Source organism: Zea mays, chromosome 2 (genome assembly GCF_902167145.1).
Source record: "Zea mays cultivar B73 chromosome 2, Zm-B73-REFERENCE-NAM-5.0, whole genome shotgun sequence".
NCBI classification, from domain to species: domain Eukaryota; kingdom Viridiplantae; phylum Streptophyta; class Magnoliopsida; order Poales; family Poaceae; genus Zea; species Zea mays.
Window position 1 is genome coordinate 46,485,702 of NC_050097.1, and position 5,257 is coordinate 46,490,958.

General features: G+C 48.0%; 1 pseudogene; it reads left to right on the forward strand.

The window, feature by feature from the left end:
- Positions 1–2,644: 2,644 nt before the first annotated feature.
- LOC103648605 (uncharacterized) lies at positions 2,645–3,339 on the forward strand (annotated as a pseudogene).
- Positions 3,340–5,257: the final 1,918 nt, after the last annotated feature.

Consider the following 5,257-nt stretch of genomic DNA (forward strand, 5'->3'; position numbering starts at 1 on the left):
GTGAATAGCCGCCGGTAGCCCTCGGCGTCGGGGGTCCGGGGAAGGCCATCAGCTATCCGAGCCAATACTCCACCGACTTCACTCGGCGTGTTCATGGCTCCGGCGAAGTCGGGGTTCAGGTTGCGCCCGAAGAGTGGATTTTCTCGAAGTTGCCTTGTCTCCTGCTCGGCCTGTTCTTGAGCCCGTCGACGATCGCGTCGTCGGGAATTCCTTCTTTCCCTGAAGACACGTTCTTCCGGAGTTTCTCCTATCTCCAAGACCTCGTCTCGCGATACAGGTTGCGCCGGGTCCCGCCCTCCGGCCTCGTGATGTCGCCGGATATTTCGGCGTTGGTTCCTTCGTCGGCGGGATTCCCACTGATGAGGTTCCTCTCTGGGTGCGGTTGGTTCGTCGTCGGAGATGGGGGGCGATTCCACTCTCCCGGTGAAGAGGACGTCGGGGAAAAATGGAGCAGCTCCCACGGCGATCTTCTTTCTGTTCTCCTTAGAGGACGGAGGCACAGAAAGACCAGCTTGATGATCTTTTGCTTCCTTTTTCCTTACGATCTGTGTCCATTCCTCCGTCGAAGCGGTGGACAGCGGAGTTCTCCGGGCCGAAGGACCCTCGGCTCCTAGCTTGCTGAAGGTGATCTTTTTTCGGAGCACTGGAGGTTGCGCTTTTTCTTGCTTTGCTCCCATTTTCTCGGAGATCTTTGAGGAAAACTTTCTCTCCGGCGGATCCGCGATGCGATGCAGAGTTCCCTCCTCATCCGCTACAGATGAGATAGTTCCGAAGCAGAACATGGATCCGGGGCGGAGGATGATCTTGTGTTGTAAGGTGGCAGCCATTGAGCTAGCTTGGATCGATGACACACCCCTACCTGGCGCGCCAGCTGTCGGTGTTTTGGATCCGACCGCGCACCCGGGGTTACCCCTCAAGGTGCTTTTAGGAGTAGGACGGTGTTACCGACTGTAGCTCGATGGTTCGTGCTGGGCGCACGAGAAATAGTGGACAATGATGTACATGTTCGGGCCGCTTTGAGATGCGTAACACCCTACGTCCTGGCGAGAGTGCTTTATGTGATGGGTTACAAGGGAGTTCTCTAGTGCTGGAAAACGTAGAGAGTGGGGTGGATGGCTAAGTAATGAGTGATCGTTCTGAAGGGGTGCCCCCTAGGCCTTATATACTCGACCGTAGGGCATTACATGCAGATATGATAACAACGCGTGCCTAAGAAATAGTGAACCATCTGAGTCTATCCTCCTATAATTCAGTCGACCCATCCTCGCTTGGTTCCGTTGTACGGGGCTCCTACGCGGGAAGGTCGGGTCACTGTTGTGATTACTGCTCGAATTTGTTGGGCCGTCTGGGCTTGCGCCGACCCGGCCTTGCGTTAATCCGTTCCACTGGTCGTTCCTCCCAGGCCCACGAGGGGATGACCTTACGAATTATGGGGCCCTTGGGCCTTTCGTGAGGTCTTTTATCCTTTTAGTGGACCCGGTGGATATCTGTCCCCCACATGTATGGAGTTGCAGGCCAAGGTAGCGGCATGGGAAAGATTCTCTGATCCCATTGAAGGGCTCAAGGACGTGGTCTAGCTCGATGTCTTCACAACGTATTGGATGAATGGAGCTTTTTTCTAGGTTTATGCGGAGACCAGAGAAATGCCCAAAAGCCTGGAGAATCTCCACGACCGCCTGCATGTCTTGTCTGACCGGGTTTAGGAGAATGGCAGCAGCATCTGCGTATAACAAGGTTCTCCATCTAGCCGTCTCTTCGGGCAACGGGGAAAGTGTACCATGGTTGGTTGCAAGGTCAAGTATGCGTTGCAGAGGGTCCATAGCTAGGATGAATTGCAAAGGCGAGAGAGGGTCTCCCTGACGCACCCCCCTGGTATGGAAAAGCTTTGGGCCCGGCCGGCCGTTAATGAGCACAGAGGAGGTGGCCGTGTGGAAGAGAATGGACACCCATTCGTGCCACCGCTGACCAAAGCCCAGAGCACGCAGAGGAAGAGTGCATGCGTCTTTGAAAGCCTTAAAGATATCCTTATGGATGTCGAGCTTCATGAAGAGTGCATGCGTCTTATGTTTGTGCATTTCCCTAATGGTGGATTGCACGTAGAGGAAATTATCATGGATGCTTCTCTTCTTGATGAAAGCACTCTGACAGTTAGAAACCATATCATTTAGGTGGGGGCGAGTCTGGCCAGCAGCTTGGCGAAGATTTTAGCGATGTGAATGTTTATTTATGCTTGGAATATCCTAGGGTGAACAATCCGAATCATCTTTGACATCACATGATTTCATCTTTGAAAGCCTTAAAGGCATCCTTAAGCTAATTAATGGTGGAGAAACAAAACCTAGAATTTTGCAAAATAATTCGTCAGCCTTCACCTTTGTCACATACAAACATGCATGCTTGCAAAAGCATTTTGTTTGGAATTTGGATTCATGTTTGTTACACGGCCACAAGACTATGGTACATCATAAAGCATCCAAAATAGTATTGTTCCGTTTGTATTATGATTTTTATTTGCATAGAAGTATGGATTAATCCTACATGTTTTGTGAGAATGCAATGAGATTTCTGGCCTTAAAGATTTTAGCTTAATGTAATATAATTTTTATACCATTCGTTCAGGTCTTTTTTCCAGTGTTCTGAAGACATGGCAAGGAGTCCAAGAAACCTTAAGCTGACAGCTCATGATGTTAGGTCAGCCTCTCATGCTGTACCTAAGAACTACAAGAAAACAAAAAGGCCAGTCAGGAAAAAACGAATTGAGATCAACATCAGAGGAAAAGGACTGAAAAAATGCTACATGCTCAATATGCTTGGAACGTCCTCATGATGCTGCTGTCCTGCTCCTTTGTTCGTCTTCGTTTCATAACAAAGGTTGCCGACCATACATGTGTGGTAGCAATTATAAACATTCCAATTGTCTCGAGCTGTTTAAAAATGCTTATTCGAGGGAGAAATCAGCATGCGAAGTCTCAGCTGCAGTGAACCAACTAACCAGAGGCTAAAGACAATGCTGCTTGCGTGCCCTATCTGCCTTGGGGAAGTTAAAGGGTGGACGGTGGTCAACCTGCTCGGCGATTTCTGAACGGCAAAAGGAGAGCTCGCATGCATGAGGATTGCTCATTTGTCGGAACGTATAAGAGACTCAAAAAAAAAAACATGTGAAGTCCAAGCATCGGTTATCAAAAACCTCGTGAAATTGACCCTGCACGCCTGGCTGAATGGGAAAAGTTTGAAAATGAAAAGGAGAGGCAAGATGCGATTAGCATTGTCCGTGCTTTGAATCCAGGATCTGTTATCATGGGGGACCACATCATTGATCTACATCAGCGATTCTTATAGCGACGACTCTATATAGGTGATTTCACTGGCTCCTCCACATCCTCAGATACTGGTGAAGGATGATCTTATGTCCACAGAGGCAGAGCTTATAGGAGAAATGGGGAAAGACCAAGCCACAGTTTCACATACATTGGGGATCGTAGCATTCGCCCTAGTGTCGCAACCGGCTCTCAGAGGCCACAGTGGGATGGTTTTGTCCTCAGATCTTTGAGTCAGCCAAGCAACACTTAATATCAGGACATGGCCCTTATGCATATTAGGAAGAAGGGAGCACAGGGGGTGTGGGATCATCTGGTTGGCATTCTCCTCTTTTCCATAACGCCCCATTTAGATCATTGGAATTGAATTCCATTCTAATAAGGACCCGTTTGTTTCGTTGGAATTGAATTTCATTTTATTAATTATAATTTAGATAAAACCAATTAAGTTTATATATTTATATATGTAATATATTTGTATATTATCCAAAATCATATGAGAGAGATAGTTATATACTACATTTATGTCATAGCGAAGCAATTAGAAGAATGTGATATAAGTTATATACCAGGAAAATAGCATGTAAATCTATAGGATCAATTTCCATCTCTCACCCCATGAATTTGAGATAGACTTATATGATAACTTTGGAAAGTGGTGGAATGTCACATTCTAAAAAAATAGTCTATTACATTAGTATGATTCTAATTCCTCGAAATGAAAGGAAACAAACGGGACTTAATAGTAATTTAGTCATATATCAATTAAGCTAATTCGATTTATGCAAAATATATTTGTATACTATTATTATCAAGATATCGGAGATATTTATGTGCTACATTTTTACTATAGATGAGGGACGAAGAATGTCATGTAAGTTACGGAGTAGAAACAAATTCTACTAATGCATAAAATTATTTCTCATCCTCCACCCCATGAATTTGAGATAGACTTATATATGAACTCTAGAAAGTGGTGGAATGTCAAATTCCAAACTAAATAAGTTACTTTATTGACTGTGTCGGAGAGTAAATCTCCGGCCGGATGGCGGAGTGCACCCGCCCAAAATCCTAAGATGAGGAGGGGCTTAGGCGTTTTGCTTGATCGTTGGAATAAAAGGGAAGAACTCAAGAACACACAAGGATTTAGAGTGGTTCGGGCCGCCGGAGCGTAATACCCTACTCCACTGTGTGATGTATTGCTTGTGAGCTTGTATGAGCTTGCGAGTCTAAGGTGTGATCTAAAATTGTCTGTGTGTGTAACGTCGCATGCCTCCCCTTTTATAGCTGAAAGGGGGCATGCACAAAGGCACTGGGCCCCGACATATGAGCCCAGGGACATAAAGAATATAGCGCTTGGAGCCACTAATGTCTGTTGCCGAGGCAATCTTCTTGTGCCCTGATGCCCGAGATCTACGTATCCTCGGCGTGCAGGGGAAGCTTCTTGTAGAAGGGAAGATGAGTATAGTGTGACGCTCGGCACGAGCGCACTGTTCGCCAGTAGACTGATCAGACGCGCCGTCTGCTGGATGGGTCTGACACCGTCTGCCAGCGGATGGGACAGGGCGCATTAAATGCCGAGAGGGCACGTCGCCCGTCAGCGTGGTGGCAGGCGGTGTGTCCTCTCCGCAATAAATGCAATGGTTGTATGGACCTTGCGTCAGGCTCGGCCCGTTGGCTTATGTCACGGGCCACAAGCCACGCGGCAGCAGCGGGCCTCCGCCTGAGCGGGAAGCGTAGGGCAAGGCCTGGACACGTGCCGGCTCCGAACCCTTACTCATGCCGGGGCCCTCCTCGTCTCGGGACCTTGCCGAGGCCGGGACCTTACTTGGAGGAACCTAGAGCTTATTCGAGGGACCCGACATACCCTCTTGGGAGCTCCGTACCCATTCGTACAGGGGTCCAGTGTCCCTTGGAGGTCTGGACCCATCGATGCACCT